Below are 26,674 nucleotides of genomic sequence, written 5' to 3' on the forward strand. Positions count from 1 at the left end.
AATGGCACATCTCTAATCAGTCTCCCAATCCACTTCCCGGGAGTCTTCCCAGGTCACTCTGACACCTAACACTCATCAGTCATCAAGCACTCATGAAACCCTGTGTCATTTACTTCCTAAATATTTCTTGTCCTCCTCTTTCCCTGACTTATAACCACGCTTTTGATTAGGATCTTCATACTTTCTCACTTAGATTGCCACATCAGCTTCCTCAAGACCAGTTTCCTTCCACATCACACTCCATTTTTCACAGAGTGATCTTTCTAAAATGCTAATCTAATCTGCAAGTTTGGATTTAGTTCTTTTATCTTTCAGGAAAAACTTCAAAGCTTATCCCACACATTCTGTCTTTGGCCACTTTCTAAGCCTTGCTTGATGACCAGTTTCTTACCTCTTTATTATAAAACAATCAAGCTTCCTTTTGGAGGGACTAGAGTTGTTTTGTAACCTTGTCTGCATGTGAGAAGTTCTTGCGGGCATTGTTAAATGTGCAGATTCTTGGCCTGGCCCTAAACTTATTGAATTGGAATCTCCAGGGGTAGACTTTGGTATCACTACTGATTCTTAAGATGGGGTCAGTTTATGAAATACTATCTGAATGTTTCTAGGCAGTCCTTTTGCTTATGTTGTTTCTTTGTTCTGCAATACCATTCCCTCTTGTCCTTCAGAATTTTAGTTAGTGTCACATAACAGGTGACGCTCATTTTGACTTAGATGCGCCTTTTCTGTGCTCCTGTACCACCTAAACCTATCTCTGTCATAGTACCCAGCACACAGATAAACAATATTTGATTGACTTTTTAAAAAAAAATTTTTATTTATTTATTTATTTATATTTATTTTTGGCTGCGTTGGGTCTTCGTTTCTGTGTGAGGGCTTTCTCTAGTTGTGGTGAGCGGGGGCCACTCTTCATCGTGGTGTGTGGGCCTCTCACTGTCGCGGCCTCTCTTGTTGCAGAGCACAGGCTCCAGACGCGCAGGCTCAGTAGTTGTGGCTCACGGGCCTAGTTGCTCCGCGGCATGTGGGATTTTCCCAGACCAGGGCTCGAACCCGTGTCCCCTGCATTGGCAGGCAGATTCTCAACCACTGCGCCACCAGGGAAGCCCCTGATTGACTTTTTTTAATGCAACTGGTCTAAGAACTCATTGTTTGTTTTTCCTAGCACATAAGAAGCAAATAGTAGGCATTTGACAAAAATTGCTTTGATATGTAAAAATGAATAAGAAGCTCAATCTGCGTTTTGTTGTTATCAATTTTTTCTGTTGCTTTATCTCTTTTTTTATTGATGCACTTTTACAAATAATTAATTAATTAATTAATTTTTGGCTGTGTTGGGTCTTCGTTGCTGCGTGCAGGCTTTCTCTAGTTGCAGCGAGCGGGGGCTACTCTTTGTTGGGGTGTGCGGTCTTCTCATTGTTGTGGCTTCTCTTGTTGAGGAACACAGGTTCTAGGCATGCGGCTCAGTAGTTGTGACTCGTGGGCCCTAGAGTGCAGGCTCAGTAGTTGTGGCGCATGGGCTTAGTTGCTCTGCAGCATGTGGGATCTTCCCGGCCCAGGGCTCGAACCATGTCCGCTGCATTGGCAGGTGGATTCTTAACCACTGTGCCACCAGGGAAGTCCCTGTTGCTTTATCTCTAAAGGTAGGCATAAGATGAACACTGTACAGCTTCTTTAAAATACGCTTATTACTCTGATTCCATTAGAATAACATTGTAGAAAAATATTTTTTGATATGTGAAAATATATTGCTATAGGAAAATTGGCTAAGAGAATATATGTATAATAGAAACTTTTTTGTTAAAAAAACAAATTAAGTAAAAAATGTATACATATACATAAAACATACTGGGAAGATATTCAATGTACTTTTATTACTGTTATCTTTGGGTCATGAAATAATGAGTGATTTTTATCTGCTTCCATCAGAAGTATATGAATTTTGTAATTAAAAATATGATAGGGACTTCCCTGGTGGTCCAGTGGTTAAGACTTTGCCTTCTAACGCAGGGGATGCGGGTTCGATCCCTGGTCAGGGAGCTAAGATCTCACATGCCTCGTGGCCCAAAAACCAAACATAAAACAGAAACAATATTGTAACAAATTTAATAAAGTCTTTAAAAAAATATGATAAAAAGAGCAAATAAGCACTGTCTTCCCCAATCTACTTTGAAGATAGCGTGCATTTGTGCACACACACACATACACACAAATGCACCCCAGAAGAAAAAAAGAAATGTTTGGGTCCTTTGAGACTTGACTATTCTATAGAAAGCCAAAAACTATTCAGAGAAAACAGAGTACTGAACTGATAAGGGGGGCTCAGGAATACATTGAATATGTAACTCTCATCAAAAATAATTATCTATTAACTAGAAAAAAGGGACAGATAATGTTTAAAACTTATTCAAAATACACAATTCTTTGAGATTTGTGAGTAGACAGGACTCAGTCAGGAGAAAGAGAAACTTTCTCCTGGGAGAATTGTTTCCTCAAGTGAGGATTTGGGATTCTTGAGGATTATAAACCAGTTAAATACATGATGTTCTTCCTTAGGGCAATTTAGTCAACAGTGCAATTAACATCATCGTCTGCCAAAAGGAAGCAGTTTTCTGGAAGTAGATTAAAATAGGAAAAAGGAAGGGTCTAAAAAAATATTCAAGTTGAATAAAGTTTGTTATCTACCTTCAAGCCCGTGATCTTGAAAGACTTTTCTGTATTTCTTGAAATAGTGCTTTATGTTCATTAATTTTCCTTAAATATTTCTGCAAATGTTAGTAATTAAAATTTACTCTTTGAGGGAAAAAATATTTTAATAAAATGTGAATAGTTGAATGGCCTGTGAGCCACTCCTGTTCTTTCTTAGCTCTGGAGAGAAAAGCTCAAGGACATGGTCATATCTCAAAGCACCACCCTTCACTGATGGAAGCAACAAGAATGGCAGATATTGACCTAGAGGAAATATGTCAACCTTTCTTTAGCTGGCCTTATCAACCCTAACTGCAAATGTCATAAGAAGAAACAAATGATTGTTAATGTGTAAATTTGACTGATAATCCCATATATAAAAATTATAAATTAATTTATATTAATATATTACATTATATTAAATTAATTAATATAAATTAACTTGGCTGGAAATATGAACCACTTTTTTGGCTGGAATAATGAACCTTAAAAGCTATGTGTTACCTTAATTAGAAATTCTAGGGACACTTGAAATATATTCAAACATAAAGTTAATATCTAAAAGCATGTACAAATTTAGTGTAAATAAATTTTCTTGTTACATAATTTTTTAATTTCATTGTGTATTTCGATGCTATTATTTTAAGTAAGGGTTCCTGGCAAAGTTAAAATATATACTCCATGAATATTTGATGTTTAGACAATTTTTCAAGAGTAGGTCTATTACATACAATGGGGCAAAAAAAAAATATTTAAATACCATGTTAATTAGCTTCAAATTAAAGTAAAATATATATTGTTTAGTTGTATAAACTACTTCATGCACAAAGGATTAATAGGAGAAAATATTGAAATCTGTAATGCTCTAACAAATTATGACTAGGGAATCTTAAATCAAGTCATCACTTGACCAGAAAGGTTTAACATCTGGCCTTTGATTTTTAAAAATATGTTGCTTACTCTGCAAGTGTCAAGTCCTAAATGATCTAATAGTAATCAGCTTCTTTCTCCTTCTATGCTTCCACAAAGCTGAGTTATTTTGACAAGATTCAATAACAGGAATGCTTTTTTTTTTAAGTTGATTTTTCTCTCTTTTTAAAAAATTAATTAATTAATTTACTTTGGCTGTGTTAGGTCTTCGTTGCTGCACGCAGGCTTTCTCTAGTTGCGGCAAGCGGGGGGCTACTCTTCACTGCAGTGCGCGGGCTTCTCATCATGGTGGCTTCTCTTGTTGCAGATCATGGGTTCTAGGTGTGCAGGCTTCAGTAGTTGTGGCACGTGGGCTCAGTAGTTGTGGTGCACGGACTCTAGAGCTCAGGCTCAGTAGTTGTGGTGCGTGGGCTCAGTAGTTATGGCTCATGGGCTCCAGAGCGTAGGCTCATTAGTTGTGGTGCACGGGCTTAGTTGCTCTGCAGCATGTGGGATCTTCCCGGACCAGGGTTCGAACCTATGTCCCCTACATATTGACAGGCAGATTCTTAACCACTGTGCCACCAGGGAAGTCCCAGGAATGCTTTTTTTTTTTTTAATAAAGTTATTTATTTACTTTTGGCTGCGTTCGGTCTTTGTTGCTGTGCACGGACTTTCTCTAGTTGTGGCGAGCGGGGGCTACTCTTCGTTGCGGTGCATGGGCTTCTCATTGCGGTGGCTTCTCTTCGTTGTGGAGCACAGGCTCTAGGTGCATGGGCTTCGGTAGTTGTGGCTCGCAGGCTCTGGAGTGCAGGCTCAGTAGTTGTGGTGCATGGGCTTAGTTGCTTTGCGGCATGTGGGATCTTTCCAGACCAGGGCTCGAACCCGTGTCCCCTGTGTTGGCAGGGAGATTCTTAACCACTGCACCACCAGGGAAGCCCAGGAATGCTTTTTGAATAAAAGACCTGAGAAATTTTTCTTGGCCTTATTGAGAATTAGCATATAAATGGCAAGCAATGATTTATGTTCAATTAATTAATTAGAACCTGAGGTCCTATAAAACATCCTTTGTTTTTTCACTTTGGTGGGAATTATAAGTTTAATATGTCTTAAGATTAACTTCAAAGAACTAGCATAAATATACTTTTGATGTTAAAAAGATAATCAGAATCTATTTTAGGGAGTGTGATATGTGATATGGGTAAAATAAAAAGGCAAGGAATTGATAACTAAACTAGTTGAAGTTAAACTAAGCACTAAAATTTGAATTGAAAATAGATATCCAGGTGTTAATTTTATATATAAAAAGACTAAATGAAAAAATAATTAACCATTTTCTGAAAATTCCTTTAACTTAAATTAGACAGAAACTGAAGTTTTATGGTCTTGAGTTTTGTCTCTACAAATGTAAGCTCCTTGAGAACAATGCCCTGTCCGGTCAACCATTGCTTTTGCACTCAGCCCAGTGTTTACATAGATGGGTACCTGAAATTACTCTCTATCGCTGTCCTTTAGACCCTATTTCAAGCTGACATAAGCTACATTGCTCCTTCACAATTCAGTTCCTTTGGTGGTTAGGTAGTTAACAACTTCCACTTGTTAGATGGAGGTGAAGACCACGGGTCTGTTTTTCCTCAACCTAGGTATGAGGTGATACATTACAGTGTGAGAAATCAAGCAAGCTTCAGACTGAATTTTGAAAGTCAGCAAGCATTTATTAGCATGTAAACACCAACACCGTCATCCCACCTCTCAGTATTCTCAGTGAAGTCCAGCTGCCTTTTTGGGTCTCTGACAAGCAATATGTGTGGAAGGTTTACTCAAGGCAGATGGAATAATATTATAGCAACAGAATTCAGGACCAGTGTGCCTGCAAAATATTTCTAGCCAGTCAATGTACATTGAACACCAATTATCTCACTAATAGAAGATAATTGCTAACATCCGTTATGTCAGTTAATAAATACTTTGGTGGCTAGAGATAAAGATAGTTGAAGCTAGAAGCAGGTACTTTTGAAGGGCTTTTGAGTAGTCATCCAAATGCTAACTAACTATCCCTGGTATATGTATTCTGCTTTTAGTTTGTAGATTAAAGCTAATGTGTACATATATATCACACTGCCTATGGTGATGTGCTTTAAGTTAAATATTAAATAGAACATTCCATCCTAACATTCAATATGGTTTTTTAAAAATAAAAACATCTTACATAGCCAAAAATGACATTATCACACCTAACAAAATTAATGATTTATTAATGTCACTTAATACTCAGTTCATACATATTGTCTGCTTATAAGTGGTCTATTTGAATCAAGATTCAATCCAAAAACGTCTTATTAAATCCCCTGAGTCTCTTTTGTTCTTCCATATTTTGCAATGACATTCTGACTTGCTGAAGTTCTCCCAGTTGTCTTTTAGAATGTCTTATATTGTTTGATCCCTTTCATATGCTGGTGTTTTAGCTCTTCCTTCACCTCCAGTAATCTCTGTAATCTAGGAGTCAAAACTAAAGGCTTTATAAAGTTTAAGTTACATGTTTTTGCCAAAGTTAAAATCATAGGTCATGTTGCATCACACTGGGAGTCACAAATGTCTGGTAGTCCCACCCGTGGTGATAAAATTTGGCCATAGGATTGAAGGGTTTGAAAGTCTGATTCTTCCATTACAAAGGTATGTTTCTCAGATTGTGATCAAATTTTTATTTTTGACTGGAACTGGTGAATGTCCAGGTTACCAACATCCATTTGCCTAATCCTTTTAGCACCAATTGGTAAGTCTTGGCTGATTCAATAATCTCATTAGGCCTTGCAAAGCACATATAGTTGTAATTCTATCATTTATTTCACAGTTCTTAGCTGACTTTCTTCTGTCAAGTAGACTCTCTCTCTTTCAGCTAAGGCTATTTTTATTATTCCAGATGACAGATCCTTCTGGAAAGGTGGAAGAAATGTTAACTCATTTCTTTGCCTCTAAAATTTGGAGGTAATTTACTGAGCAGATATCTGTCTCCAGGACTCTAATTGACCCTGCACAACATGGCTGCTTTCTAATGCATAGTCAATTAATTTTTAAAAATAAATCCCACTGTGCTTGTGCTAAAATGGCTTTCTGGGAACAATTATTGTGGTGTATTGCATTTCCTATTTGTTTCTTGTGGTTATGTAAAGTTCCCTTAGTGTCCCTTAGTAATCACTGCTGTTACTCTATTCATTATGTTTGCTTGTAGGGATTACTTGATTCATTTCCTGCCAGGGTATTCCCATGATGTTCCATTATTTCTGTTGTGTTTCGATTATTTCATTTATAACATTTATTTGGTGCTGAATGGGTTCCCACATATATCCAACGCTGATATCCTCTTACTTCCCGTTCTGCCATCACTAACACTCTCCTTGGGTATCTAAACAGATCATGGAACTCTCACCTACAGGTGGCTACAGAAACAAGTTATGTGGCCAATAATTGTTAAATGATAAAAACCAAAGATCTAGCACATCAGACAGGAAATCATCTCTTGAAAATTTTAATTATTTGTAAGACTGAATTAGATTTGACAATACCTGGATTTGTCATTATAGGATCCCACTAGTTTCTCTTCTGGTATTGGGCTGAAAACTGAAATAATTTGATACACTACTTAGGCCAGTGTAACACATGACATAGAGCGTGGTTTGAGAGATAGGGGCCCTGTGAAAGAAAACTGCCTCCCTCTCCATCTTGAAGAAGTTTTAAATAAATTATAGACAATGTAACAAAACCTCTAAGAGAGCAGGGACCACTGTTGAATTCCCAGAGTGAAGCCTCACATGTAATATAAATTGAACAAATTTTTGTTGAATGAATTAAATTCAACTCACTTATTTCTGTGGGAATTAAAGATCCTCTAAAGCATCACAGATGAGAGTTGGAAAAATCATTTTGTTGAGATATTCTCTCTTGACTGAGATTCTATATTATCTTCTATAGGAAAGTGCACCAAAGTTCTTTTGCCTTTCCTGAAAATGCTTATTACCATCCAATATCCATTTCTTACTGATATTATTGCTAAACTTCAAGGTCATTTCAGAAATATTCAGCAGTACAATGAAGGCACTACGTGAAGAAAACATCCCTATTTCTATCATGCCTCAGGTTCTGTTTCCCATGTTGACACACCTAAAAACTCAAATACAATTTTTCCTAATTGCCTAGACATATTTAATCATGTATACTCACTAAATCTAAATGAAAGAATAATGAACCATTTTCTGAAAATTCCTTTAACTTAAATTGGACAAGAACTGAAGTTTTATGTTCTTAAGTTTTGTCTCTACATAATGTAAGCTAGAGGGATCTGATGTATCAAGAACAATGTCAATAGAAATATACCTGCCAAAGGGACAGAGCATTACTGATTAGTCAATGTGGTTCCTCTTCTCCCTTCCCCCACAAAAATCTACAGAAGGGTCGTCAGGAGCAGGGAATTAGATAATTTTAATGACTGTACCACCACAGCTGGTATCTGAAATATCCATTTCCATTATGGTGGTTTAACTGCCAAATTAACACAAAGTGTATGCTGGTCAGACTCCTCTGTCCTCTAGAAACCCAGCACCAGTCAAATTAAGCTCTTCAAATTCCCCTTTCGCACATAACAAGCAGACTACTCCATTCTTGTTTATATATTCTTTAAAAAGAAAAAAGTTAACGTCCATAAAATTGATTGGGTTTAAGCCTCGCAGTTATGACCATAACCTAATCACTTAATCCTATTACTACTCTGAGCTTCTACCTAGGTCACTTTATTTGAGATTTAGTTCTCTACCAAAAGATGTCTGATCTTATCCTTTACTTTCCCCCTCCTACTATATATATATTGTTGGGGGAGGGAGGGAGGCATGCTGCTTTCCTCATCACTTCATTTTGAAAATTTTCAAAATTACCACACAGTTAAAAGAGTAGTACAATGAATCTTTGTGTATCTCTTACTTAGATTTATCAATTGTTAATAGTTTGCCAAATTAGCTTTTATCTTTTTTCTCTCTCAAATTTTTCTCTCTTTCTCTCCGATTTAATACCATGGATTATGAAATTTTTCAATGCATAATAATTCATTAGCAGTATTATTATTTTGATGTCAAATTGTCCCATATTTACCAGAGGGAGTCCCTACAGACTATCTCCTTTATGCTTTTGACATGATCATATTTATGCACTATATTTTAATTCCTCTTGACTTCATGTCTTAGAAGATTTAACCTTCAGGTTTGGTGCTGTTTTGCTATGTCCCTTATGCACCTCCTACCAATATGAATGATTTAGTAATTTGAAATAATTACTTGGTCTGTTCAGTGTCTTTAGGGCAAGATTTATATGTATGCATAAGTGGATGTTTTTATGTTCCATGGTAAATCATGTTTTTCTTAAGAAAAGTTCTTCCTATTAAATTCAAAGACTAATGCTGAGGAACGTGTTGAGGCTTGAGAACCAGTAATGGAGGCTGTCGAGGTTCTCCGATATTGCGGGGCTTCGATGGGGAAGCGACTCGCCGGTGCCCCGGGCTGCTGAGCTCTCGCCGCCTGCGTCCCCGCAGCTCGCCCGCAGGGCCATGCTGGCCTCGCGGGTGGCGCGCGCCTCGTGGGGTGCCTTGCGCGTAGCCGTGTGGGCGCCCGGAGCGCGGCCGGGCAAGGGGCGCGCTCGCGGGGCCTTGCTGCCGCCAGTGCCCTGCTGCCTGGGCTGCCTGGCGGAGCGCTGGTGGCTGCGCCCGGCTGCGCTCGGCCTGCGGCTGCCTGGGTCCAGCCCGCGGGCCCACTGCTCGGGCGCGGGGAAGGCAGCCCCCGGGCCCGCAGCGGAAAAGGACTCCGCCACCGAGGCCCGGGGCGGCCGGTGGGGCCCGGCGAGCGCCGCCAGCCTGTATGAAAACCCATGGACAATCCCAAATATGTTGTCAATGACGAGAATTGGCTTGGCCCCGGTTTTGGGCTATTTGATTATTGAAGAAGATTTTAATATTGCACTAGGAGTTTTTGCTTTAGCTGGGCTAACTGATTTGTTGGATGGATTTATTGCTCGAAACTGGGCCAGTCAAAAATCAGCTTTGGGTAGTGCTCTTGATCCACTTGCTGATAAAATACTTATCAGTATCTTATATGTTAGCTTGACCTATGCAGATCTTATTCCAGTTCTTCAACCAGGGATTGAACCTGAGCCCCCTGCAGTGGAAGCACGAAGTTGTAACCACTGGACCACCAGGGAATTCCCTCAGCTTTTCTTTTTTAAAGTTTGCATTTAAGGCTATATATTTCCTCTAAGTGTCCCTTTCACTGTATCTCATATGTTGGTATTAGTGTTCTTGTCATTATTGAGTTCAAAGTAATCTATTTCCATTATGATATTTCTTTGGCCTATGGTGTTAATAAACATTTATTTCTTAATTTGTGGGATTTTCTAGGTATCTTTTTGTTATTGATTTCAAGCATAATTACCTTGTGTTCAGAGACCATGCTCTGTGATTTTAGCCCTTCAGCCCAGTATACAGTCAAATTTTATAAACATTTTATGCATTTTTCAAATGAATGTGTATTCTGCAGTCATTGGGTATGATGTTCTACATATGTCCATTTGGTCAATTTTTTTTTTTTAAGTAAATAAATTTATTTCTTTAAAAAAAAAAAAAAAAGAAAAAAAAAAAGACTAATGCTGAAGATGACAATGGGAATAATGGACCTTAAATTGACATTTACTTCTTGGTGTAACTTTATCTGCAACATTTTATTCAACACCTCTTTTTAGTGTTGAGTGTCGTGATATTTTTTCTTATGGATTTTTAAATTAGATGATATGACATTTAGTGTAATTTCAGAATTCTGAATCTAGCTAGAGGTTTAAAAAATCAAAATACCACTGGGATTTTCAGATGAACAATCCAGTATTGTTCAGAAATGTTAAATTATAGGACTTCCTTAAAGAATTTTCCTGGTGGCCTTTCTGCCAGAACCACTATCTTCCAGTAATTTGCCAAAATGACCAACACAAAGGGAAAGAGAAGGGGCACCTGCTATATGTTCTCTAGGCCTTTTAGAAAACATGGAGTTGTTCCTTTGGCCACATACTTGCGCATCTACAAGCAAGGTGATATTGTAAATATCAAGGGAATGGACACTGTTCAAAAGGGAATGCCCCACAAATGTTACTATGAAAAACTGGAAGACTCCACAGTGTTACCCAGCGTGCTGTTGGCATCATTGTAAACAAACAAGGGCAAGATTCTTGCCAAGAGAGTTAATGTGCATATCCAGCATATTAAGTACTCTAAGAGCTGAGATAGCTCCTGAAAAGTGTGAAGGAAAATGATCAGAAGAAGAAGGCAGCCAAAGAGAAAAATACTTGGGTTCAACTGAAGCACCAGCCTGCTCCACCCGGAGAAGCACACTTTGTGAGAACCAATGGAAAGGAGTCTGACCTGTTAGAACCCATTCCCTATGAATTCATGGCATGATGGGTGTAGAGAAAATAAAAGACCTAGACTGTAAAAAAAAAAAAATAATTTTCCTGGTGAAAGAATACTTTAAAATGCATACAATGTCCAGTGCTGACCATTTTTTATAGAACAGCTTGATATGCATCACCACTCAAAAAACTATCACTTCTTTAGTTTTTTCTAAATATTTTTTATATGTGTCATTAATGTTTTCACTTTAAAATGGAGAAAAATATTTTCCAGAACTGGGTTATTCTCATGACATAAAGAGGTTTTAAAGTCTTTCATCTCACAGAATATTGTTTATTTCATAAAGCAACATTTAGCTAAAATATACACTGTTACTCTGAAGATTAAGTATACTTTCCCAAGCTATCCAGTCAGTCACTGGCTCCAAAATGGCCCTGGGGAGATAAAGAAGCTTTATTTCTAGTCCCAGCTCTTGCCTTAGTTAACCAATTCTGTTGTTACCTTAGGCAAATTATTTGACCTCTTTGGGTTTACTTTCTCCACATGAAAAAAAAAGAGAGTTTGACTAGCTGATTTCTAGAATCATTTCCAATTCTAAACTTCTGTGAATCTTTGGTAACAGATCTAAAATTTCAATATCTGAAGAAAGTACTAAGAGAAGTACTTCCTTTTATCTGCAAATTCACCTGCAATAATCTTTTGCTAGAGATGGAGATAAGAGGTGGACTATAGGATGGATATAATGCACTCTGCTAGCTCTTTCCTTACACATATTCTACAAACATGAAGTATTGCATATGCATAGCCTTTCTATGCTGAATGGTACATACTTTGGTACAAATGTAGGTGAGAGGACAGTTGGGAGATCAGACAACAGCTCTTTCTTCTCTTCCAAATTTTTAAAATGCATTAATGCTAGTTCACAGTACTCTCCCACATGGGAGCAATATTAGGACAAATGTGTTCATCTGAAGGACATTGCAGGTTCTGTATCTCTGAGTAACATCTCTCCAACCCTATCTCTCTGCCCCTCAAGTTTTACCACATCCAATTATTTTCTAAAACGTGGTAAAGGATTCAATACATTAATGACAATAAGCTATCTCCTTGGAACAGTGGCTTACCTGCCTTCAAATAAATGACTGGAGAAAATTTATTCAATTCAAAGAAGCAATATTTCTTACACACTTTCTGGAAAATATTTCTCAAAATGTTCTAATTTAGACATCCACTTACTGCTGGTTTAATGATCAAAAGGATTTAGAGAGCCCAAAGCATTTTGAAGTTGAAGTGATTTAAATGCCTGTACTGCCACATCCCTTGTTCTTAAATGTGCTCACTCAACTTGCTGAATTTATAGTACCAATTTTCGAGAAGAACAATGTTTCTGCCTCCCCTAAGAAATTCCTCAAATTCCTTACAGTGACAATCAAAAGGAAATCTGAGTTGCACTTGTGAGACACTTCTTACATACTCAGCAGCAGTAAAAGTTTTTATTGTTCAGGTTTCAGAAAGAAAATTAACAAAATTTCCTTATTTCTTCAATCTTTAAAAGCATAGTAAGTGCTACACTAGATAAAAGACAAACAAACAAAACCCCACAGCTAACTACAGGTGGAGTGCCTATGGCGTGAGCTTTATGATCAAACAGACCTGGATTCAAATATCAGCTCAGACATTTGCTAGCTCTCTGATTTGGGTTATTACCCTTAAGGAATATGAATCTCAGTTTTTTATTTATAAAGTGGGACCCAATGTTTAGTGTTATAAGTTTTAAATGAGATAATACGTATAATATACTTAGGATAGTCCTTGGAACATATGAAATGCTAGCCATTATTAACTGGTTGCTAACCTTTTAATTTTATTTCTAAAAGTTGAGGAGTATTTTAAAAATGTGATTAAAATACCACTATAACTCCTCAAAGAAATTGATTCCTTGCTATCATGAAATGCCCAGTCAGTGTTCACATTCCCCTAGTAGGTTTATCCAAATTAGGATCTAAACAAAAGGCACACATTAAATTTGGTTGACATTTTCCTTTACAGTCTTTAATCTATTGACTTCTCTCCCTCTTTTTTTTCTTTTTTTTTTAATACTTTTCATTAGTTGAAGAAATTGGATCACTAGTTCTGTAGTATTTCTCACATTCTTGCTTGTCTGGTTATATCTGCCATAGTGTTATTGAAAATGATAACTTAAAAAAAATAAGAATTTAAAACTTAACACTTACTGAAATTAGATAGTTAATTAGCTAGAATCAACCAGACTGTAAATTCCATGAGGTCATTTTTTTTATTACTCTTTTGCATCCTTATGGGGCCTGATGATACAGTGTTAGGCAAATAATAAATACTTTTTATTTGATCAATTGCTGAGAGTAACAATCCTTCATTTGACTCATATATGTTAACATTTATGTTAGGGATGAAGTAAGAATTGGGAATTGAAGAATTAGGTCCTGCCTTGCTATAATTTTGCTCTTTTTTAAAAAAATTTTTTTTCAAGTTTTTAAAGATAAATTTATTTATTAATTTTATTTATTTTTGGCTGTGTTGGGTCTTTGTTGCTGTGTGCAGGCTTTCTCTAGTAGTGGCGAGTGGGAGCTACTCTTCGTAGCGGTGCGTGGGCTTCTCATTGCGGTGGTTTCTCTTGTTGTGGAGACCGGCTCTAGGCGCACGGGCTTCAGTAGTTGTGGCTCACAGGCTTAGTTGCTCCGCGGCATGTGGGATCTTCCCGGACCAGGGCTCGAACCTGTGTCCCCTTCATTGACAGGAGGATTCTTAACCACTGCGCCACCAGGGAAGACCCAATTTTGCTCTTTGACACTAAAAAAAATCATTAAATATTTCTGAGCCTCACCTTACCAGTCTATAAAAGAGGAATGTTCTGCCTCATAGATCTGCCCTGGGAATGAGAAAATGCATGAGTGATAATATAAATGCTTGTAAAAAAATAAGCGTTATTCTTGTTGAATAAAAAGCATCAACACTGATATTTAATTTTAACATCAACTGTTGAGTAAAAGGCTGAATGAACTTGCTGATTGAAAAACCACCCTTATATTTAAAAACTGGAAAATGGATTTTCCTACTCGGTTTCCATTTCTCTCTTGGCTATTATCTTGCAGTTTTGCATGCCATATTATAACTGGAGAATGAACTTTCTCCTGGTTCTCTCACCAAGTGAAAATCCAGTTTAAATAATGATTGGTTTAGGTGGCAAATGAGACAAGAGACTTCGGCTTGTAGGCTCAGAGCTCCTGATTACGGCTGCCTCAGAGCTCCTCTGAAAGCAACGAGGACTAGCCTCAGGTCCAAAAAGGGCAATTGAAGAATCATCAAATAATTTTTAACCAATGGCAACTTAAAATGGAATATCCATAGAAATAAATATGAATGCATGTGAATACAAATGTCATTTAAAAAAGTGTCATTCCAATGAACAGTAGATAAATTTGCAAGGAGGGTCATTTGAAGTAAACACAATGTCTTAATTTCAGTTTTATCAAAGGCTCAACAAGTACCGAATGTCTGGGCACCTAATGTGTTTAATGGTTTAGAAAACAGCTTTAGAATTCTATTTAGGATTTATTTATGATAATGTTAATTTACAATTAAGATACGTACTGTGCTGGGAAAACTACAGTGAATGGCCAGGAAAGGGTATAGTTTCAGAGTTGTAGGAATATTGAACATACCAGACCAACTCTGCTTGTAGATTTAACTGTAGGTTTACATCTCTCTACTCTTTTTAGTTTGGATTGAAGGTCTTTTTAGTAAAGGAAAACTGAGCCATGCTTACATATACGAATAAGCCAGAGCAGTGGTTGTCATCTCAGGGAGACTATTTAAAAATACTAACATCGAGATAGCCTCAACCACCAGAGGGCAGACAGCAGAAGCAAGAAAAACTGTAATGCTGCAGCCTGTGGAACAAAAACCACATTCACAGAAAGATAGACAAGATGAAAAGGCAGAGGGCTACATACCAGATGAAGGAACAAGATAAAACCTTATAAAAACAACTAAATGAAGTGGAGATAGGCAAACTTCCAGAAAAAGAATTCAGAATAATGAGAGTGAAGATGATCCAGGACCTCGGAATAAGAATGGAGGCAAAGATCGAGAAGATGCAAGAAATGTTTAACAAAGACCTAGAAGAATTAAAGAACAAACAAACAGAGATGAACAATACAATAACTGAAATGAAAACTACACTAGAAGGAATCAATAGCAGAAGAACGGATAAGTGACCTGGAAGACAGAATGGTGGAATTCACTGCTGCAGAACAGACTAAAGAAAACAGAATGAAAAGAAATGAAGACAGCCTAAGAGACCTCTGGGACAACATTAAACACAACAATATTCGCATTATAGGGGCCCCAGAAGGAGAAGAGAGAGAGAAAGGACCAGAGAAAATATTTGAAGAGATTATAATCTAAAACTTCCCTAACATGGGAAAGGAAATAGCCACACAAGTCCAGGAAGCGCAGAGAGTCCCATACAGGATAAACCCAAGGGGAAACATGCCGAGACACATGGTAATCAAATTGGCAAAAATTAAAGACAAAGAAAAATTATTGAAAGCAGCAAGGGAAAAACGACAACATACAAGGGAACTCCCATAAGGTTAACAGCTGATTTCTCAGCAGAAACTCTACAAGCCAGAAGGGAGTGGCATGATATACTTAAAGTGACGAAAGGGAAGAACCTACAACCAAGATTACAATACCCGGCAAGGATCTCATTCAGATTTGATGGAGAAATCAAAAGCTTTACAGACAAGCAAAAGCTAAGAGAACTCAGCACCACCAAACCAGCTCTACAACAAATGCTAAAGGAACTTCTCTAAGTGGGAAACACAAGAGAAGAAAAGGACCTACAAAAACAAACCCAAAACAATTAAGAAAATGGTCATAGGAACATACATATCAATAATTACCTTAAACGTGAATGGATTAAATGCTCCAACCAAAAGACACAGGCTTGCTGAATGGATACAAAGACAAGACCCATCTATATGCTGTCTACAAGAGACCCACTTCAGACCTAGGGACACATACAGACTGAAAGTGAGGGGATGGAAAAAGATATTCCATGGAAATGGAAATCAAAAGAAAGCTGGAGTACCTATACTCATATTGGATAAAATAGACTTTAAAATAAAGAAGGTTACAAGAGACAAGGAAGGACACTACATAATGATCAAGGGATCAATCCAAGAAGAAGATATAACAATTATAAATATATATGCACCCAACATAGGAGCACCTCAATACATAAGGCAACTGCTAACAGCTCTAAAAGAGGAAATTGACAGTAACACAGTAATAGTGGGAGACTTTAACACCTCACTTACACCAATGGACAGATCATCCAAAATGAAAATAAATAAGGAAACAGAAGCTTTAAATGACACAATAGACCAGACAGATTTAATTGATATTTATAGGACATTCCATCCAAAAACAGCAGATTACACTTTCTTCTCAAGTGCGCACGGAACATTCTCCAGGATAGATCACATCTTGGGTCGCAAATCAAGCCTCAGTAAATTTAAGAAAATCGAAATCATATCAAGCATCTTTTCTGACCACAACGCTATGAGATTAGAAATCAATTACAGGGAAAAAAACGTAAAAAACACAAACACATGGAGGCTAAACAATACGTTACTAAATAACCAAGAGATCACTGAAGAAATCAAAGAGGAAATGAAAAAATACCTAGAGACAAATGACAATGAACACACGACAATCCAAAACCTACGGGATGCAGCAAAAGCAGTTCTAAGAGGGAAGTTTATAGCTATACAAGCCTACCTAAAGAAACAAGAAAAATCTCAAGTAAACAATCTAACCTTACACCTAAAGGAACTAGAGAAAGAAGAACAAACAAAACCCAAAGTTAGCAGCAGGATAGAAATCATAAAGATCAGAGCGGAAATAAATGAAATAGAAACAAAGAAAACAATAGCAAAGATCAATAAAACTAAAAGCTGGTTCTTTGAGAAGATAAAACTGATAAGCCATTAGCCAGACTCATCAAGAAAAAGAGGGAAAGGACTCAAATCAATAAAATTAGAAATGAAAAAGGAGAAGTTACAACAGACACCACAGAAATACAAAACATCCTAAGAGACTACTACAAGCAACTCTATGCCAATAAAATGGACAACCTGGAAGAAATGGACAAATTTTTAGAAAGGTATAACCTTCCAAGACTGAACCAGGAAGAAACAGAAAATAGGAACAGACCAATCACAAATAATGAAATTGAAACTGTGATTAAAAATCTTCCAACAAACAAAAGTCCAGGACCAGATGGCTTCACAGGTGAATTCTATCAAACATTTAGAGAAGAGCTAACACCCATCCTTCTCAAACTCTTCCAAAAAATTGCAGAGGAAGGAACACTCCCTAACTCATTCTATGAGGCCACCATCACCCTGATACCAAAACCAGACAAAGATACTACAAAAAAAGAAAATTACAGACCAATATCACTGATGAATATAGATGCAGAAATCCTCAACAAAATACTAGCAACCAGAATCCAACAGCACATTAAAAGGATCATACACCATGATCAAGTGGGATTTATCCCAGGGATGCAAGGATTCTTCAATATACGCAAATCAATGTGATACACCATCTTAACAAATTGAAGAATAAAAACCATATGATCATCTCAATAGATACAGAAAAAGCTTTTGACAAAATTCAACACACATTTATGGTAAAAGCCCTCCAGAAAGTGGGCATAGAGGGAACTTTCCTCAACATAAAAAAGGCCATATACAACAAACCCACAACAAACATCATTGTCAATGGTGAAAAACTGGAAGCATTTCCTCTAAGATCAGGAATGAGACAAGGATGTCCACTCTCACCACTATTATTCAACATAGTTTTGGAAGTCCTAGCCACGGCAATCAGAGAAGAAAAAGGAATACAAACTAGAAAAGAAGAAGTAAAACTGTCACTGTTTGCAGATGACATGATACTATACATAGAGAATCCTAAAAATGCCACCAGAAAACTACTAGAGCTAATCAATGAATTTGGTAAAGCTGCAGGATACAAAATTAATGCACAGAAATCTCTTGCATTCCTATACACTAATGATGAAAAATCTGAAAGAGAAATTATGGAAACACTCCCATTTACCAATGCAACAAAAAGAATAAAATATCTAGGAATAAACCTACCTAGGGAGACAAAAGACCTGTATGCAGAAAACTATAAGACACTGATGAAAGAAATTGAAGATGATACCAACAGATGGAGAGATATACCATGTTCTTGGATTGGAAGAATCAATATTGTGAAAATGACTATACTACCCAAAGCAATCTACAAATTCAATGGAGTCCCTATCAAATTACCAATGGCATTTTTTACAGAACTAGAACAAATCATCTTAAAATTTGTATGGAGACACAAAAGACCCCGAATAGCCAAAGCAGTCTTGAGGGAAAAAAACGGAGCTGGAGGAATCAGACTCCCTGACTTCAGACTATACTACAAAGCTACAGTAATCAAGACAATATGGTACTGGCACAAAAACAGAAACATAGATCAGTGGAACAGGATAGAAAGCCCAGAGATAAACCCACGCACCTATGGTCAACTAATCTATGACAAAGGAGGCAAAGATATACAATGGAGAAAAGACAGTCTCTTCAATAAGTGGTGCTGGGAAAACTGGACAGCTACATGTAAAAGAATGAAATTAGAACACTCCCTAACACCATACACAAAAATAAACTCAAAATGGATTCGAGACCTAAATGTAAGACTGGACACTATAAAACTCTTAGAGGAAAACATAGGAAGAACACTCTTTGACATCAATCACAGCAAGATCTTTTTTGATCCACCTCCTAGAGTAATGGAAATAAAAACAAAAATAAACAAATGGGACCTAATGAAACTGCAAAGCTTTTGCACGCAAAGGAAACCATAAACAAGATGAAAAGACAACCCTCAGAATGGGAGAAAATATTTGCAAACCAATCAATGGACAAAGGATTAATCTCCAAAATATATAAACAGCTTATTCAGCTCAATATTAAAAAAACAAACACCCCAATCCAAAAATGGGCAGAAGACCTAAATAGACATTTCTCCAAAGAAGACATACAGATGGCCAAGAAGCACATGAAAAGATGCTCAACATCACTAATTATTAGAGAAATGCAAATCACAACTACAATGGGGTATCACCTCACACCAGTTAGAATAGGCATCATCAGAAAATCTAGAAACAACAAATGCTGGAGAGGGTGTGGAGAAAAGGGAACCCTCTTGCACTGTTGGTGGGAATGTAAATTCATACAGCCACTATGGAGAACAGTATGGAGGTTCCTTAAGAAACTAAAAATAGATTTACCATATGATCCAGCAATCCCACTACTGGGCATACACCCAGAGAAAACCATAATTGAAAAAGACACATGCACCCCAATGTTCATGGCAGCACTATTTACAGTAGCCAGGTCATGGAAGCAACCTAAATGCCCATCAACAGACAAATGGATAAAGAAGAAGTGGTACATATATACAATGGAATATTACTCAGCCATAAAAAGGAACGAAATTGAGTCATTTGCTGAGACGTGGATAGATCTAGAGACTGTCATACAGAGTGAAGTAAGTCAGAAAGAGAAAAACAAATATCGTATATTAACGCATGTATGTGGAACCTAGAAAAGTGGTACAGATGAGCTGGTTTGCAGGGCAGAAGTTGAGACACAGATGTAGAGAACAGACATATGGACACCAAGGAGGGAAAACTGCGGTGGGGTGGGGATGGTGGTGTGCTGAATTGGGCGATTGGGATTGACATGTATACACTGATGTGTATAAAATTGATGACTAACAAGAACCTGCAGTATAAAAACAAACAAAGAAAACAACTAATACTAAACTTTCATTGGGTTATTTGTATGGAAATATGTTAATATAAATGTTTCAGACATTACATAAAAAAGAAAAAATAAAAATAAAAATACTAACATCTAGGTTTCACCCAAGATCAATTACAAATCAGAATTTCTGGAGGTGTGGCCTAGGTATTTATGGCTGCTAGGCCAAAAAGCTAGAATTGGCTCCTTTTAATTTTGTCCTTAGTTAAAAAGGGGAATCTGGTGATAAAATTAATTTTAGGAAAGCATATCACATATGAAAATTACAGTAGGTCAGGAAGGAAAGTAAATGCGGTAGCTGTTATATTTGTGCCCTCAGTGAACACAATTAGAAACCCCACACTGAGCCCCTGTTTAGGGTTTCTTCAACCCCTTGAAGTTGTTTCAGGTGTTTATGCCTGATTACCTCCTTTCTAAGATTAGTCAACTTTAAGGACTCTATAGACATTTTAGATTTTCTAATAAGATTTTCTTTCTATTTTTTGCAATTTTTCTTTTCTTTTTTTTTTAAAAATTGGTGTATAGCTGCTTTACAATGTTGTGTTAGTTTCTGCTGTACAACGAAGAGAATCAGCTATATGTATTCATATATCCCCTCCCTCTTGGGCCTCCCCGCCGCCCCATCCCACCCATCTAGGTCAACCCAGAGCACCGAGTTGAGCTCCCTGTGCTATACAGCAGGTTCCCACTAGCTATCTGTTTTACACATGGTAGTGTATATATGTCAATCCCAATCTCCCAGTTCCTCCTGCCTGCTCTTCCCCATTGTCTCCCCACAATGTCCACACATCTGTTCTGTACGTCTGCGTCTCTATTCCTGAGACCACTTTTATATGTGAAATGTCTTAGGAAGGTCATTTACTAAATCAAAAAATACTGATGAAAGAGTTTTTTCCTGTGACTCACCATAATGAGTAGACTTTCAGAAAAAATTATCTGGTCTGAAATATCAATGTGTTTTTGACAGTTTTTTTCCCTCAATAACTGTTGAGAGAGATGTGTAATCTGCTAGAAAGGAAATTTCGTTTGGAAAATCTGTTGAATTTTCAAGAATGATTTTTTTTCTGGGGGGTGAAAGAAACGGAAAGGTTCTTTGTCCAACTTATTTCAAACTTCTGTAAGTTGTGGTTTCCTGGAAGTTAGAATATTTTTCCATTTATCCTACAGCTTTCATTAGTTTGACTGTTTTAAGTCATTTATCTTACTGCCAGTATTGAAGTGAAAGGATGAATCAGTTGATAAGGAAGGATAATTTTTGGAGTTGCAAATTTTGAACTTGTGAAATTTTGAAAAGACATGCAAATAGATATTCTACTAGTTTATTCTTTTGTGTTATTAGGTACTCATTAAGCTTCAATTACCCTTTGAAAACGTCTATGGCAATAGGTCATTTTTCCTATCTCTTTCATTTATAGTGTGTGCCCAGCCATTTTTTATTATTGGTTTAGACTTAACACAGTCTGTTGAAAGGATTATAGATGGATGACTTCCCAAGGTCCTTCCAGACTTATATATTGATAAACCTATGACTAAAATTAATCTTGGCTCCGTCTTGATGAGTTTATTTATCAATGCGCATGGCAGAGCTATAAGCACAAATTTGTCAGTTTCAAACTATTAAAAATAGCTATAAAAACAAAACATTTATTGACTGCTCTGAGTTCAGGGGTATACAATCAGAAAACAGCTTTATTCTTCTACCACCATATGTTACACCTGATTTTTAGGCTTTCCCTTCTCCAGTATTTGATGGCATTTCAAACAGACTTTGTAGCTTGTCAGTCATTAACAGGTGTTAAAAAGTCCATTCTAAAGCAACATTTTAATCTTGCTTCCAATGTAAAGTTTTTTCCCTTTAGCTTCAGCCCTACCCTTGTTTTAGGGATCAGTGATGAGGGCGGGGAGGGTCAAGTGTTAAGTGTTTTTTTCAAACTCTCTTCCACTTCTTCTCCACTCATAATGCTGCACCTGGCTCTTCCTTCGTCCAGGTGGGGAGTGTGATGAGCAGTAGAGGGGAGACGGGGAGGCAGGAAGGTTCGGCAATTAAGAGCATGGACTCTGGACTTAGATACCTGGGGCTAGATCCCCTACCACCTACTGGCTTTGCGACCTTGGTTGTAACTCAGTAGTGTCTCAGCTTCCTCATCTATATAGTGCCAATAATAATTTTATTTTAATGACTTTATTTTAATAGAGATTTGTGGTTGTGAGGATTCTATGAGTTAATTTACATAAAGCATTTACTCAATAATTGTTACTTGTTCTGTATATTCCTACTGAGTTTGTTACTACTGGGTATTGGTCTTTCTTCTGGGACTGTGTTTTAGATGATGATTACTCTCTACCTTGGCGGGCATCCATTGTTAGTTCTCTTTTGTTGGTTGATATTGTGGGTTCTCTGCCCTCTCCTCCCTCTCCCCCCCTCCACAGAGATCTCTGCACTGTAGTTTTGTGATGCTTGCTGTGCACTTGCTGGCTGATGCTTTCCAGTATTCTTGTCCCAGCTCCTGCCCTAGCACTAGAGTCAGGTGGTTTTCTTCCCAGGTCAGGAAGCAAAGATTGAACATGGGAAAACTCATGCATCCAGGCCCAGCTGATCACTGCCAGTGCGGACCATTTGTCCTGCTGGTCTCTCTCCTTGTCCTGCCATTACAGACTTCCCTAGCTGCCTCCTGCCTACAGATTTTTTTAGGGTCCTAGGTCTGGCCCCTGAATCTGTATCCTCATAAAAAAATGTCTTCAACACATAGAGACAGATGTTAAAGCATCCCCAAATACTCTCATGAATGTGCCTACACATTTTTGCCACTAAGCAAACTTCCACCTGGGAAGTGAAATATCTTCTGAAGAAAACTATAATCTCTCTGAATGATTCTCTTAGGGCTCCTTTTACCTGGATTGCTTTTGGGGGTGGCACACCACTACCCGATACTGCACAGCAGGGTGAAGGGAGACACCATGGCACTCTCTTCCTTGAATTCATTTCAAAGACTCCTTTTCTATGAGTGTCTAACTTTCTCACTAAGTGGGCCACTGGGTGTGATGGTTTCAAGATCCTTTTGGCTCTGCCGTGGGGACACGTATAGAATGTAGGATATTCATCAGTTTTCCTCAGCTGTCTCCAAAATATGGAGTCCACAAAAAACATCCTATTTCACATCCGTCTATTAGTGGTTCAGTCACACTTTGTGCTATAATAAGGGCTGAATGATGTGGCAAATAAAATTCCAACATATCTGTGCTCGACTACCTAGAGTCACACTTGTGTTCTTATATTAACACAGACATAAATAAGTGATTTCACTTGGAAAAATGTCATTATTTTTATTATAGAACCTCTGCTACATGAGCAGAGAGAAATAACAAGCTTAAAAAATCCCCATAGTCCCATGAACTTAAACTTTACATCATTCCTGTTAAATATACCTTAATAGCAGCTAATATGGAAATACTGGTCTTCTTTCTAAAAATCAAATATTTCATGTTAATAGCCATTATTAATAGTTTGAATCTAATGTTGTGATTATACCTCAGCCCTGCTCAGAATGACCTAGTTAAAGTGTGGTCATTTTAAAAAAATTAATTATTGTTTTTTTCTTACTGAAGTATAGTTGATTTACAATGTTGTGTTAGTTTCTGGTGTACAGCAAAGTGATTCAGATATATATATATATATATATATATATATATATATATATATATATATATATATATATACACACACGTATTCTTTTTCAGATTCTTTTCCATTATAGTTTATTACAAGGTATTGAATAAAGTTCCCTGTGCTATACAGTAAGACCTTGTTGTTTATCTATTTTATATAAAGTAGTTTGTATCTGTTATTCCCAAACTCCTAATTTATCCCACACCCCGCCCTTTCCTCTTTGGTAACCATAAGCTTATTTTCTATGTCTGTGAGTCTGTTTCTGTTTTGTAAATAAGTTAATTTGTATCATTTTTTAGATTCCACATATAAGTGATGTCATATGGTATTTGTCTTTCTCTTTCTGACTTATTTAGCTTAGTATGATAATCTCTAACTCCATCCATGTTGCTGCAAATGGCATTCATTCTTTTTTATGACTGAGTAATATTCCATTGTATATATGTACCACATCTTCTTTATCCATTCATCTGTGGATGGACATTTAGGTTGTTTCCATGTCTTGGCTATTGTAAACAGTGCTGCTATGAACATAGGGGTGCATGTATCTTTTCAAATTAGAGTTTTCTCTGGATATATGCCCAGGAGTGGGATTGCTGGATCATATGGTAACTTTATTTTTATTTTTTTAAGGAATCTGCATACTGTTTTCCATAGTGGCTACAGCAATTTACATTCCCACCAACAGTGTAGGAAGGTTCCCTTTTCTTCTAAAGTGTGATCATTTTTAATTTTAGTCATATAAGTTTCAAAATTTAATTCTGGAAGAATCCTGAGAGGTTATTATTCTGGGCTCAGCAGTTCACCAGTAGAACTTTTTGTGAAAATGTTTGTTCTGCACCATCTGTCATACGTGGTTGGTGAGCACTTGAAATGTGACAAGTGTGACAAAGGAATTGAATTTTAAATTATATTGTATTTTAATTATTAAAAGTTAGATTTAAATAGCCATATGTGACTAGTGGCTACTGTATTGAACAACTCAGTTCTACCTTTACACAGACTTAGTTAAGTCTCTAATAATACAACAATTTTTTTTCTTTTGTAAGTGACTTTTTTTTCCATGAAAAGTAAGACTAGAATTATTAAGTAATGTGGAAATAGATATAGATTCCTCTGCCTTAGACCACCTACTTTATCAAATGGAATAAATTAAAGGAGAAAATCAGCCCTGCCTTTTGACTACTAAGTGATCCTAGGCAATGGCATTTCTGTATTATTGACACGGAGGGAGCCTTCCTTTAGGGACCTTCCATGGCTTGCCTTTGGTAGAGCTGTAGAGTTCACAGCACATTTTCTCAATTTTTTTTTTTTTTCAGAAAGAATCCCTTGTATTATTATCATTCTCATGTTAGGGGTGGAGAGGCTGAGCTACAGTGACCTGCCAGTTTTATCAGCATGAGTGTGAGGAGAGAGGAGGAGGAGGTCTGGTTCAGTTCACACAAAACGTTTCCTAGGGACTCATTGCTTGTGGCAGGTACTGTGTTATGTGCAGAAGATTCAGAGAGGAATAAAATAAAGCTCTTCTCTCTTGGATATTTTGGGTGGTCTCCCCTGAGGGAGGGAGAAGAGTGAGGCTGGCTGTGGATGGTCACATCACCTCTCTAGGAGACTACTTACTAACCGTTCTCTCCATCTGGATGTCAGCAGCCCACCCCCCTTCTTCTAAGCCTGTTGGGCACTCTGCTGGTCCTTGTCCCACTGACCTGCACTTTCTCTTAAGGCTTGTCTGCATCTCACCATATCTTCAAAACTCACCCCTTTTAAAATAAATCCTCCTTCTTGAATTATCTGGTAAATGTCATCTGGTTCTGGTTGGGACACAGAGTGATACATCCCCTCCTTCTAACTGAACTGTTTCTGGGGGTATATCTCCTCTCTTCTTGGGTTGGGTGGAACATCGCAAAAGGTACACTGAGAATAGCAGCACCAAGGTCTCTGTTCTTGAACACTGGCTGACACGTGGAGTGTGATACTGTAGATTCCAGCACTCTAGATGCCCAGCATGCTGGGAGGCTTAACCGCATCACAGAAGATGCCTCTGTGTTGAGCTGTGGGTTTAAATTGAGGCAGCATGACTTGGCAAATTATTCCATTATGGTATATCTAACAGAAGAAATATTTAAATTTATCAACGATCTGATAACAAAGTCTGTTAACAGGTATAACTTTATTTATTGACCAACCATAGAAGGATTTCATTTATAGAGTGGGTGGTCAATAAATGATTTTGTTGATGACTAAGTTTGGATTTATTCTTAAATTATGATGCATTGTAAATACATACCAGAAATGAACAAATATATTAATTAAGAGGTCAATATATTAACATTATTTAATATATCTGAATCACATGAATATATTTTAACACAGATCTATTAATCTTTACTTAGATTTATCATCAGGAAACAATTTTAGTCTTTTAAATAACGTAATTGAAGTAGCTGCCTATTTTATACTAAATGATTATTAGAGTATGATGTGTCATACACTGTGGTAGGTACTAGGATTAAAGTGGTAAACAGGTAGACACTGTTTGCATTTGGGGAGTGTATATTTTATTGGATAAGATGTATGCCAAAGGAATAATTTGCAAGTAATTTATGTATTGCAATTGTTGCATAGTTATATGGTTTTTGTTTCCTTTTCCCCTTCCTCATTCTACAACCCCTCCCCCACCCGACCTGGAGGCTGACTCATATTGAGACCAAGAAAACAGGGGATTTTTTTGGAAATTTGACTCAAGGAGGAGACAGATATTCTTTAGCATAATAAAGTGCAGGAGATACACTAAAAGGTGTTAATCTTGGTAGTATGAAGACGATAATGGCTTTATACTGAGACTCTAAGAGACTGACCTCAGTGAAAATTGTTTTCCCTTCTCTTCTGCTCTCAGTGATGAAAATCTCTGGAATAATTTGGCAATGAAACATAAAGGAGCTGAACAAGAAGAGATCCAGTGACAGAGTCTGGGTGTCTGCTTGAAGGAGGTGAGAGTGAGGAGAAAGGCGGCATAAAGAGAATCATAGAGGCTGTGGAAGGAAGGAG

At 37.3% G+C, this 26,674-nt stretch overlaps 1 long non-coding RNA gene and 2 pseudogenes across 11 annotated transcripts in view; all 3 read left to right on the top strand.

Annotated features, from left to right (window-relative positions):
• Window positions 1-26,674, top strand: part of LOC309622505 — a 134,569-nt gene that overhangs the window by 83,962 nt on the left and 23,933 nt on the right. For 8 of the 9 annotated variants that reach the window (XR_014240921.1, XR_014240922.1, XR_014240923.1 and 5 more), the window contains one exon: window positions 26,523-26,616. The exons of the other annotated variant lie outside the window; for it this stretch is intronic. This is a non-coding gene — a long non-coding RNA (uncharacterized lncRNA). The remainder of the gene's footprint in view (window positions 1-26,522; window positions 26,617-26,674) is intronic. 9 annotated transcript variants of the gene reach the window in all.
• LOC309623272 (cardiolipin synthase (CMP-forming) pseudogene) lies at window positions 9,070-10,234 on the top strand (annotated as a pseudogene). The gene has a single exon. The product of its transcript is annotated as a cardiolipin synthase (CMP-forming) pseudogene (transcript).
• LOC309622476 (large ribosomal subunit protein eL21 pseudogene) lies at window positions 10,271-11,341 on the top strand (annotated as a pseudogene). Its single transcript has one exon. The product of its transcript is annotated as a large ribosomal subunit protein eL21 pseudogene (transcript).

This window comes from Balaenoptera borealis (genome assembly GCF_965194805.1).
Source record: "Balaenoptera borealis genome assembly, chromosome: 2".
NCBI classification, from domain to species: Eukaryota; Metazoa; Chordata; class Mammalia; order Artiodactyla; family Balaenopteridae; genus Balaenoptera; species Balaenoptera borealis.